At 36.6% G+C, this 13,430-nt stretch overlaps 1 protein-coding gene across 5 annotated transcripts in view; it reads left to right on the forward strand.

Annotated features, from left to right (window-relative positions):
- Positions 1-13,430, forward strand: part of GLRA3 (glycine receptor alpha 3) — a 103,136-nt gene that overhangs the window by 60,764 nt on the left and 28,942 nt on the right. The window lies entirely within an intron of this gene.

Raw genomic sequence — 13,430 nt, forward strand, 5'->3', positions numbered from 1 at the left:
TTTGTGTAAACCTAAAGTTACTACTAAACTTAAGTACCCGGTGCCAGTTTATCTTTATGCAAAATTTATGCATATGGGGATTCACCTTAAGTGTTCCCTGTGTTCACACATACAGGGGGACAGTAATGCGGGAGAGCATAAAGGAAACATGAGAATAACTTAAGGGAGTGATTTATGTGATTTGTGTGAATATCCCGAAATCGATAATAACTCGGTGTCCTTAAAAGCTGGAAACAAGACGATATATACTGAGTACCTGCTCTTCAGATTCCTGCCCTAGCTCTTCAGCATGCCTACATGTTATAGCTACATATCTGTAGTTTTTACCTAATCATCCTAGAAGGGATTAGGGAAAAGGTTTACTACAAGGGAGAACTGTGGAAGATTGCACAGCATATATATGTATACGTGTATATGCCCATCTACCTACATAGGGTATGTCACTTACACAGCCCTCACCACATCAACTGGGGCAGTGCCTTGGATCAGCAGAACACCCCGCAGAAAATCTCGGGAAGGGCTGTACAGCCCTTGCATTATGAGGAGGAAGAAGTCCATACAAGGTATCATCTAGCTAGGGGTAAAATGTGAGCATGATCTTACCATCAGCCATAACACTGGAAAAAATTCTAGCATCTTCCAAAGACTCTGGACTTAAAAGAATTTGTGGTAGCACAGGTAGCTTGACATTGAAAACATCCAGCAAAACACAGAAAGAAAAAAAGACCTGATAGCTTTCTAGCACAGAGAAGGTCTGACAGTTTGACCAAACCTGGTGTTACACCAGAATTTCAATGGAAAAAGTGAAATTACAGCTCCACGTGTTTTAGATAATCCCTTCATAAAGCCCTATTTGCATTACATGCAAATATCCTGAGGAGAGCAGAGGAGAAGGTAAAACCAGCTTACACAAGACAGGCTTTGCAGAATTATCTTTCAGTTAACACCAATATTTTTTATGTGAAATAAAATTAGCATTTGTTAACTCAACCCATCATATGTTGTACTTATCAACTCCCTTGATATCTCACTTATATCTCATATAAAAGAGGATGGAAAGCATACAGCAGCTATGCCATTTCAAGGCACACACACACACACACACACACACAGACAAAAAGACAAAACCAAAGGTTCTGTCTGATGCTATGATCTGAGGTAACACAAGATGTGTGAGGAGGAAGGCACCGATATGCATTAAATTCTCATTTTCCTTGTTACATGAAGTATTTGGGAACTGCCTTTTCCCCTTAAAATGAGAGGACTTTGGAAGAGATTCTGACCAGAAAAATCCTCCTAATGATGTGAAGAAGAAAATAAAATAAAGTAAAGCATTCTTTGAAAGATTCCAGCAATCTGAAGTTTGTGAAAATTAATGACAGGGGAAAAACAGATAAATAATAAGTACCCATGTTAATGTCAGACCTAGATTTACAGTTGTAGGATCAATAAGTAAAATAATTCAGAAAATAGTTTTCTGCATATAGAATTAATATACTGGATTATTTGAAATCTATTGTAGATCAGAAACACAACATACATAATTTGATTAAAGTATTTCCTTGTTTGTTTTTTTTTTTTTTACTGGAACAAAGTAGCATCTAAGAGAAGGGGGAGGTAATAATCTATCAGTCTGTATGTCAGAACTGTTTGTTGTATGGACAAAAAATTGCAGGGTGATTATGAAAGCCAGATCTATCTTTCATTACAATGGACAGATGGTAATATTATAAAGCAGGCTTTCAATATGAGGGCAATGGCTGAATCTGACAGCAGAAATTTTCTTGATTAAAATTGAAAGATAGTTATTTGCTGCAAATGTCAAGGAATTTAGGGCAATATTATATATTCAGCATTTAAGGAAAACTCCACAGTCAACCCAAGCGGATAATCCTACCAATAACCTATGTCACCTTTATAATTAATGTGACTAAACAAAAGGTTAATTTGAGGCAGTTGTATCAAAGTACATACAGATGGCAGGTATATTCACTATATACAATTATGCCTCAAACAGAAAGCATCATAGTGTTTGACTGAACAAGCAAAAGGTATAATTTTAAAAAACAATTGTGTTTAAAAAGTTATGAAATTGTTGCTTTAACAACTTCATAAAACTCAGCTGTATTTTTTGTCTCTTTCAGTCCTAGTGAGGACAGGTCATACAACAACTGAGCATTCTTGAACAAGCAGGCATCGGTTTTGCTTTATAGAAACCTTACAGAAGCTCACAATTCCCACAAACTGCACCATAGGGAACCAATACTCATTAGTTGTACAGCACTGTAGATGTTCTACTGTATTTTCCAGCAGAGCATTTTTCACTGAAGTCTTGTTTTTAATCATTTAGTTCAGTGGGAGTAAATTCCCTGCTGCACATTCACATAGTAGAGAGAGGCAATGTTCACAAAAGAAAAGCTGAACAAAATACAAATGAGTGCTTCAAAATCTTCTAGTTACAGAGAAAGATCAAATTTGATTTCATAAGGAAGTTACAAGAAATAAAGCTTTCCCCATATCACCTTGTCTAATTCTATTTTGCCTGTAACTCCAGACAATGAAAAATAGAGACTATGGGCAAATAGTTGGCCTGAGGCAGAAAATTTTGCAGCCTGTGGGAGCTCTAGCTATACCTACATGTCTGATAGTTAGGTTTGCAAGAACAAGACAGCAGTTCCCTGAAACTGAGAGAAATTACTTTGGGACAGATCCAAAGAGGATAGGCACAGTGACATAACTTCCAAGCTCCTTCCAGAGCAGGAATTCACCTGCCCAGAACCAGTGTCCCTATACAGGAAGTACAGAAAGGGAAATAGACACCTTGGAGGAGTTACAAAAAATATCTACATGCTGGACAGGAGAATAACTAGGTAAAAAAAATGTCTTAAATGAGTCTGAACTCTGACCAATTTCCAAAACGTAGAAAAAGGTGAGCAGAAACATTCACATTCCAGAGCCTTTGGCAAAGAACAGGCATCCATTTCTCTCTAAAATTATAGAAGAGAAAAGGAGGATGGGTGCATTTAGCATTTTCCCAGGCTTTATATCAAATCTCCTGAGGTAAGAAGGGAGATAACCCTGAGAGCCTGAATCCATCAAAAATCTCTAATTTCTAGGCCACAGTGTTGTACTCTCCTGTGGCTGGCTGGCTTACATCTTTTGGTGCACAGTGAGACAACTTAAACAGGGGGATCGAAGCACTAACCCTGGCGGTTAGTGCACAGTCCAGGGAAGTGGGAGACGTGGGGTTTCAAAACTGAGAACACAGTCCTCTCATGTCCTGAGTAAATGATCTGATCATCAGGCTGTGTTATAAACACCAAAGTGGTCGGAGGAATAAAACAGCAGCCGCCATGCTTCCAGATGTTTCTTTTTAAAGTGATCATCATTGCTGTTTTTTCCACTGAGTGCCAAGCTGGGTAGGACATTGTTCAATTATGAATTTACAAGGCCCATTTATCTCACGGTTTCTTTAAATTGTATCTGATCTTGCAAGCCTTGCTCCTGCATGTGCCACTAAGCAAATTAGACTGTTTCTAACAAATCACCCATCTTTTTCTTACTCATCTTACCACCAAAGAAAGGCCTAAAGTTACTTATAAAGGATAAATCATAGGGTTTACCTCTACCATAAAATTGTAATTTTGCTTAGTACTAAATAACTTTCCTTCAATATTGACACTGTTGCTCCAGCACAGAAAGCTCTAAGAGGAAAATTCATGTATAGCTTTTCTTCTCAAATGATATTTTTATTTTTAGTAATCTCATGTAATGTTTTTCCAAGGTCAGTCTAAGCACCTGGATTTGCCCCTGATTAAAGTACTTCACTTATATCATGAAGTGTCTGAAAAATATTTAAGTGGAAATAACTTCTATTTTCAAAGGATTTATTTTACCAAAGGATTTCTCAGCATTGAGCTGCTTTTGTATCTTAGAAAGGAAGCAAATGAAAATGCACGTATGAAATAATGCCTTCTACACTTCTATGCTTTACACCAGAGCAGCCTATAGGCATGTGAGATAATTTTAGTTTTATTCTGTTTGAACAAGATACAAAGAAATGTCAGCTAGATATATATTTATTTCTGTGACCTGTCTCCCAGGAAAGAAATGTTTGTCTTTCATGTGCTAGAGCTTGTTGTCTCTCTCTTTTTTAAGTTTCGCTTTATCTGACAGCATTCCTTTATTCATATATTACAATTATTACTTTATGTGACATTCAATATTCCTGAATTTTCAAAGAATAGTGAAAAGACTAATTCAGTTACAAGAGAAGAAATATACTATGAAAAGCAACATATGTAAGAGACAAAGCACCTGCTCACCTCATAATTTCATTTTTATGCTTATTGTCTCTCTTATTAAGTTAATAGCCTTTTTTTTTCCTTTTTGATTTATCAAGGCTTTTTGGTCTTTCTAAGCAATCATCCTCCTGTCTTTTGGATTTTAAGAGAAAATTCACTTCATACTACATGACGTTGTTACTTGAATAATACAATTTCTTTCCTCCTGGTCTCTAAATTGGAGATTGTGAAAATGGAAATATCTGTGAGCAGGCTACAGCAGTACAGGCTACTGCATTACAGAAGATGATGTGTATATTGTTCCTTTCCCACAACAGCACAAAGACACCATAATAAAGATAATAGAACTGGAGTGTATTTCTTATCTGCCAGGGAAGCTCAGGTGTCTGCCCGAGTGACAGTAATTATGGACACACTAGGTCAATGCCTGCCTGTGCCTGAACGTGTGGAAACCATACCTTTTCTCTCCTTTCCATTTCAGTAGCACAAAAGTTGTCAACAACTCATCCTATGGTTCCTACTCTGCAGATGAGTGACTCAGCCCACTGTGCGTATCTGAAATGAGACCTGGCACACGGCTACAAAGAGCTAGATATTTGTAGTCTTCAGCTCCTGACCAACGCTACGTGGTTGTAGCAGTAGTTAACTGTACAATTGCTGCTAAACCCACAGAAACTAATATAAAAGTGACAACTGATAATCTATAGGCGTCAGCAAGGAATATTAGGTTTGAGAGATGTGGTAGAGGGCTGGGCCTGAAATGTTATTATTCTCTGAAATTCAGGCTAAGAAGGATAAACCTGTAAGTCCCAAGGGAGGGATGCCATCAAAACGAATTAGAGGGCAGTGCAAGGGGCAGACCCTTTGCAAAGCGGCTCAGAAGTACATAGAATAAAATCCTGCTTTCTTGGAGTTCCAGAATAAATTTAGCCTTGAAATGCATCACAGCTGATTTCTGAAGCTAATATTTTTAGTGCGTAATGTATATTAGAAGAATTTATTCTAACCTCAAGCTAAAACCAGATTTGTTAGCTCTGTCAGATCTTCCCCCTGCTATGTTGCTTGGAATTTAGGGCACAATTCAAACCTCTGACATGTTCTTAGGAACAGTAATGTGCAGGCAGCCTGTCCTGGAGGCACACTGTTGGGATGCCTAACAGAAGAGTAGTGAAATAACTCTAGTCAACATGACTGTAGTCCTTGCCTCAGCTGGATACCTAAAGGACTGCTTGGTTTGCTGAATAAATCCAATGTTACTCTTGGACCCGTACTTTACTAAATATTAAAGAAATGAGAATGGAATTTAGATAAATCACTGGGATTAAAAGAACTGTAAAATAAATTCTGTAGTTGAACCAAACTCTCTTGTACATAAATGCTAGATATTCAGCTCAGTTGTTTCCTGCCATTCACATGTTTGTTTATTGAACAAGAGAAAAAAAGTTAGGTTTCAATATGCCTGTAGGTATTGTAAAATGACACAGGAAAGCATGGTCTTCCTGGAATAAAACAGAATGAGTAGAAAATTTACAAGATATATTGGTATTCAGCTGGATCACAAGTTTGCTCAAAAAATTTATTCTTCATGGCTTGGAATAGTACTCTAAGGGTGGTTAAAAGGAAAGAACTTAGCAAATAAGACTGTGTCAGCAGAAGTATAAAAGGGGTATCTTGGAATTGCCGAGACAATTGTGCTTTAAAGGTGTGGAGTCTCTGAAGGTACAGGGGAATTGCTTGCCCTGAATAACAAACCTTGTTCTTCTGTAATGGTGTAGTCCTTGGACAGCCTGAAGAAGAGATGTTAATACTTTCAAGCCACTTCAATAATTCTTCAGGACAAACTTGTTGGATGTCCACTGTCTTGCCTATGACATTATGGGCTGTTAATGCCTACAGCTGATATTGAATTAGCTAAAATAAAATCTTCATACTCTTAGCATGTATGTATACAACTGATATTAATATCTTGATTCCAATAAGTTCTATAGAATTATGTGCACTGATGTGGGTTGAATGGAACCCTATTTGTTTAAGGTGGGCTTTGTTCCTATACTTTCAAAATTGGATGAATTAAAAAGTTATATTTATTATTAAGATTAATAACAGTGTTAAAAAAACCCCACAGATACAATCTACTTTTTTATTTCGGGGACCTCTTATGTAGGTGTTGATAACAAGTTGTCTACACCATTTTTTAAAAGATAAGATTTTCTGGGAAAGATGACTGAAACCAATGGAAAAGTTTGGTTTTCTTTTTTTCCAGACGCTATAGCTGCCCTTCCTACTTAGAAATATTTCAGCAGGATCACATTTTTTTTTTCTGCAATCTTTCCTGAAACTTGTAATTGAACATGCTGAAAATTTTCACTCTAGCTAGACAATCTTCAGTGCTGTCTAAAGGCTAGAGTTAGTATGTCTGTCTTGTCCACCTTCTGCCAGAGTTTTGTATAGATTAGATTGATTAAATAGATTATCACTACAGTTTCATTTTATTTGATGTCCAGATATTCAAAAGCCTGCATCAACTATTCCAGACACAAGTCCTGACAACTACTCCTTATCCCTCCATAAGTGTGACCACACAGAATTTTACTTTCATTTTTTCATACTTATCACCAGCTCTGTGACAGACCATTTTCTAAAGAAAAACTTCTGCAGGCCAAATCCAACTTTCCCAATTGTTTCAGGCCCTCTACACTGCCAGTTAATTCTAAATTCTACTTAGTTTGCCAGTTCTTGATATTCATCTCAGGCGGAGGTCTCAGTCTGCTAGTACATGTTTCACTAACTTATTACTGAAATTACTTCAGGCTCCTAAAAATGAGTTGTTTTTTTAAAAAGAGCTGTTTGCTGAGAGGCTACCGTGCCATGCATACTCACAGTTCTTGAGTTTTCCCGAGAAATACTCCCTCTGGCAACCTTCTTCTCCTGGGATGATAGCCTTGTCATATAATTACAAACAATTTATTATCAGCTTTTGCATTACAGATGTGCAAGACCTCCGACTTTGGGTTTATATGGACAGCATGAATATAAGCTAACCAGTCCTATAACTTCTGAACACTGCTGTTCAATGTAACAATGTGTTTTTTCTGTCCTTTCTTTCCAGTTCTATGATGACACCGCTTAGATTTTGTGTGATTAGTAATATCTTTATAGAATTAGGAGCAAACACCTGGACAGTAGCCAGACAACAAATACATTGCAAACTGCACTCTACTTCAGACACAGTATCTGGTTTGCGTCCCAAAACACACAAAATTTGGAATCTCTACTTCCTTCCTCAACCTTCGTGCATTTACACCCTGCAACCCTAGCACACTGTTTCATTGACAGAATTCCTTACTAATCCACCTGATTTAGTTTAGGCTGGCCTACTCCTGCAGACCACTGTACTAGATGATAGCCTCCATTGTTTTCAGCTATTTTTCTAGTATAAAAGGGTCATTTTTTCCACTATCAATGAAAAAGTGAGCTGCACCCTTGTATACTAACCAGGCCAGTGACTGACTGTCCTTTTTTCAACACTAAATGTAGCCACTAGGACTTTCCTCCATAACACTGTATTTCCCAATCACCAGTAATAAAAATATCTGGTAGCAATTTATACTAGTCACCAAAAGAACCTCACAGTCAAAAAAGAAAAATTCCTTTTTAGTGAGAGACTGAATATCATGTTGGGCTGCAACAAATGCAAATAAGAGATATTTATGTTCTGTTCACAAAGCATAAGCAAGAGAGATAATATAGTAAAACTGAACAGTAAGAATTTACAAAGAATAGGAATAACCATTATGTAGCAAAATTTTACTGTGAAAGACACATGTGCTCAGAAATAGATTCATAGTTTTTTCTTCCAGACACATAGACTGGGACCCCCTTCAGGCACGCACACCACCTTTCCTATGGAAAGCAGAAAAAGCAAGGCACAGAGAGAAAACATCTTACACTCAAGTCTTATCCCAAGAAGAAGTCAGGATTCAAGAGCTAAGCACTTATGTCTACTACAAAATTAAGCTCCATGCACCTATAAGCAGAGTTAATAAACATTTAAATTTCTGTGTAGTTGATAAAAGCACTCTTCTGATTTGGCTTTGGGTCATCCCTTTCTATACTCTTAGAGGAATAGAAGACCACTGAAATTATTTCCCTAGACAAAATACAGTGCTCTCCTGATAGAAATGTTAGAGGCATAGGAAATGTGATTAAGTATTGTCTTTGTTATTTTTGCAAATCCAAAAAAATATAAATAAACTGCAAAACTCATCATTGCATTACATTTGGCATGGACTTCTGTGGCATAGCAAATGTAAGGAGGAGAATCTAGAAACGGGTATCGCCGGGGAGATAGGGCTTCTATAGGTGTGACTCTGAACTTTAAAAACTGCAAGGGACACAATTCCTCATTCTGTGACATTGCTGTGAGTTGGTTGCTCTATTTCTTCAAATTCAGGTTCCTAGATTGTGCCAACTCTCCTGCCAGCTAGTTTCTGTGGATTCAATATTTATGGACCTAACAGCACAATAAAGACACCATTATCTTCCTAATCCCTTAGAATCCGTAAAGAGAAAAACATCTTGTTCTTTATAACTACTACATATTTCAGTGCAGTTCTTACAAGATGGAGAACATATTTAACAATATAACACATATAGTGCCAGTTTGTACTGGTAACTGCACATCTGTTCAGAATAAGGTCTTCACATTTCAGGCCCACAGTTTGCTAAGAAGGTGATCTGATCATATAACCATTCTTTACTGCTCCATTTGCACAGTGATAACGATGTAATGGAACACAGCTTGTCAGATACTTTATCACACAGGCCGTTTGGAAAATACACATGGCGTATCTCTAATATTTGATAGTGACCAATATCAGCAACAGGCATTTAGACTTTTACTTAAAGTTATGTTACTGAATGATTTTCTCTAAATTGCTTCAAAGGTAATGCACATTTATTAATCAAATAACACAAGTAGACAAGTAGGAACCAAAGGCTCAGATGGACTTCAGGTTTAGTATTTTTTGAATTTAGTTTAAGATGTTTTGCCTTAATTTTAATTATCATGCCTTCTGATTATTTCATAAAAAATTCATGCACTGGATTGAACCTGTAATATATTTATCAATCATTGGCAGAATAATCCATGCCTAAGATATTCTGTTTGAACTGTTTCTGCATATGTTTACCCAACAAATTATCCCTTTCTGCTAGTGGTGCCATTATTCAAGAATATCAAAGCAAAATTTGAGAGACCACACAAAGATAACTGTCTGTCCTGGTTTTGGCTGGGGTGGAGTTGATTTTCTTCCTATTAACTGGTATAGTGCTGTGTTTTGGATGTAGTGTGAGAATAATGTTGATGACACACTGATGTTTTGGTTGTTGCTAGGTATTGTTTACGCTCGTCAAGGACTTTTCATCTTCCCATGCCCTGCCAGATTGCAGGGGGCTGGGAGGGAGTGTGGCCAGGGCGGCTGGCCCAGCTGGCCAATAGGCTATTCCATACCATATGACGTCATGCTCAGCATATAAGGCTGGGTGAAGAAGGAGGGGGGGGGCGTTCGGAGTGATGGCGTGTGTCTTCCCAAGTAACCGTTACGCGTGATGGAGCCCTGTTTTCCTGGCGATGGCTGAACACCTGCCTGCCGATGGGAAGTGGTGAATGAATTCCTTGTTTTGCTTTGCTTGCGTGCGCGGCTTTTGCTTTCCCTATTAAACTGTCTTTATCTCAACCCACGAGTTTTTCTCACTTTTACCCTTCTGATTCTCTCCCCCATCCCACCCAGCAGGGGGGGTGAGTGAGCGGCTGCGTGGTATTTGGCTGCTGCCAGGTTAAACCACGACACTGTTGTATTGAATTTTACTATTTGGGTACTACTGCATTCAGATCAATTATTTTTAACTGCAGTTGTGTCTCAGGAACACAGCTTTAATTATGAGCTTCATCAGTTAGATTGACTGGTGCTGCCTAAACCTAGAAGAAGAAGAGCACCAATCCTCACTTCTCTCATTTGCCTTTTCTCAGCTAATCACTTGCTAATCGTATACAGACAACGAAATAATTTACTTGTTTTCATCTTTATTCCTGTAAAACTAATTTCAGCAGTGAATGGCCGAGTGTATTTTTTTCATCTAGATGAGTAAGGTAAATGCATTTTAGTAGAGACCTGTTTTGCTGCATCTAATCAGATTTCCATTTTGCAAATGTAGGCCTTAGTACTGCAAATACACACACATGAATGACGTATATAGTCCCACTGAACTCAGGCAGTGGCATCAGTATTTTAAAGTTATAAACATAATTCTGATGCTGTGAACTTTTATGATTGGCAATTCTAGAATCCTAAATCTAAAAAATAACAGTCTGCCCTTCAGGATTCAAAATTTTCATTACCAAAGCTTCCTACGCTTCTGCTATTTGCCATGCACTTAGCCTCCCCGCCCCTGGTTGATGGCACTAGGCAATGGTGCCTTACCCATATCAAGATCATAAGACTCTACTTTGTTGTTGAAACTGAATCTTAAGGTAATTTCATAATCTGCTATGATGTCTTCTCATGCTGCTGGGAGCCCAGCCACTTCAATAAGGGACACTAATTACATTAATCAGCAGAGCTCCCAAAATTAGGGTGCTGGAGGAAAAATTTTTAGGCTCATTGCATGTATAATACCATACACTTAAAATCTAATAGTATATATACTACAGTATATATACTGTATGTAAAACTGACAGTTTTAAATGGCCATTTCTATCAAAATGCCTTTTTCCCCTTATGCACACAATACCACGAGCATTCTGCATGTTAAGCACTGTGCTATTCAGCAGGCCTTCTTCATAAAATTAATTAAAAAACAAAAATATTTTGCTTTTTTTGAGATATTAAGGAAGCTTAGTTAGCTCTGTTAGTATTGCTGTTCCTCCTGAAAAATTTTTGTCACTTCCCCAATTACATCTTATTACAAGATTTTAGATTTCCCTAATTCAATGGGCACATTTGATTGGGCCATCTATTTCACATTTAATAAAGGGCCATAAATTTAACAGAAACTAAGTTGATTTAAATTAACATCCCTAGTGGATATATGATCTATATTATACTATTTTAAATTTCTTTGGTATAACATAAACTCACATATCCATTAAACTCCTCTATATTTTAAGACACGTTTACTTTATAAATATGATCTTGACTTACAAAACTGAAGTTGCAGTATTGAATGTTAAAGCTATATTTGAGTATTTAAAATGTAAACATGATAAAAATTAATTACTATATCAGCATTTTGCATACACTGCTATTATTTTTAATAGATTGCACTATAGAAGAATTAGTGGGCAGGGTAGATAGTAAAAATTAAAAGCACACATTAGAGATGAATGAATCTGATTTAGTGAAATACATTTTGACACAGCAGTTGTTTCTTGTCAGTTCAATGAGTTTTACTCAGGGGATATCACTTCTGGCCATAATCTACATGCTTCAAATTATAGTCTTCTTTACACACAACTGTTTTTTGTCTGAATTCATGCAAAGTTTGATAAGAGTTATCCTTCTGATTTTTCACAGTTTATGGCATTTAACAGTGAATTTTAAGACTGTGTTTATAGAATAGTGTGCATTCAAGAAGACAGAAAAATAAGTGTTTCCTTGCACAGTTAATATATATTTGTAATGACGTGAGTAATGTCTGATCTTAATTAAATACTTATTTAAAAGCATATGGTCCCATTTTTAGAATGTTTATCCAGACCCAAAAAAATGTCAAACTAATCTAACAGTCAGCCTGAGTGCCTGTGAATACCTTGTATAAAGGTACTCCCCAAAAGAAACATAAAGAATCTAGAAGCAAGGAGAGGTGTTGAAAACAGTCTTAAATTTATAAACCGATTCTTAGCTTATAGGTGCATTCAACATAAACAGATCAGAAAGGATGAAGTGTGTCTCAGATTTGAGGTGAACATATCAGGGCATTATGACTGAATAGCGTTTATAGATGTATTCAAAGAGTAATGAAGGTACTGAATATAACAGGGGAAATATTTATGCCCACACACCAAAGCAGTTATTTCTTTCACTGGAACTCAAAATTTCAGTATTTGTGGGCAGATAGTTACTCTTAGAAAGTTCTGAATAATATACTTTGAACAATAATTTGTTACTGAAAGGTTAAATGATATTTCCAGTTATCAGTAGTTTATTCTCAACAGCTCATTAACATTGGACTAAAGCAGAAAGGAAATATTGCAAAGAAGCAAAAGATGAATGAAAGCTATATAATTTAGAATGAAAAATTACTCCATTTTCCTTCTGGTTCAAGCTATTATATGTGGCTCAAGTGTACCCTTGTCATTCAAGCTATTGCAACGATAAAAGCCATTTAGTCTTAGATTTCAATCTTAAAATCTCACTTTGTCCAAATCTATTAGATTCTGAGAAAGTCTTAATGAAACCTGAATGAGAATAGGAAGCCTTTTTTTTTTTTCAGTTGTCATAACCAGATAAAATTTATTCAGAAAAAATTTGGAATATATATCCAGGGATATACTGGAAAGTGAATATATCACATATTCAGAGGAAGTAGGGCTATTTTCCCCAATGATATCCCATGCAAATATTCAGATGAGAGAGGGAAATAGAAGGAAAAAAATACTTGTCCTTTACAAAGTCTAGGCCTTAATTAGTACTTCTACTACGGCTTTTGCTGTTTTATTTAATCTTATACACACATGCATGAGATACAGATAAGTGCAGGAATCTGAATATTAAAAGTGAATGCCTTTTAATATCGTAATATGTCACAGCCAGTTAATATGAGAAGATTACAGTCAATTGCTTTCCCTTGTTTTGTACCAGTTTCAAAGTATTTTTTCAATTAAATTAATACCTCACTCCTGCAGAAATTTTCATCCATTGTTCTCTTTGAAGAATTTGTACCTAACAATTCAAATTGACATAAATCCATAAACATAGCTTTGAGAATCCACCATTTCACCTCAAGTAAAAGGAGAAAGATCTGAGAGTGAAGGGCCTATTTTATCCTTCATGGACTGGGGAGGGTAAGGTTTTCCCAAGCACCCAAAAGATGTTTAGCTGATTTTGATGCTTTTGTTAATTCCAT

This window comes from Calonectris borealis, chromosome 4 (assembly GCF_964195595.1).
Source record: "Calonectris borealis chromosome 4, bCalBor7.hap1.2, whole genome shotgun sequence".
Classification (NCBI taxonomy): Eukaryota; Metazoa; Chordata; class Aves; order Procellariiformes; family Procellariidae; genus Calonectris; species Calonectris borealis.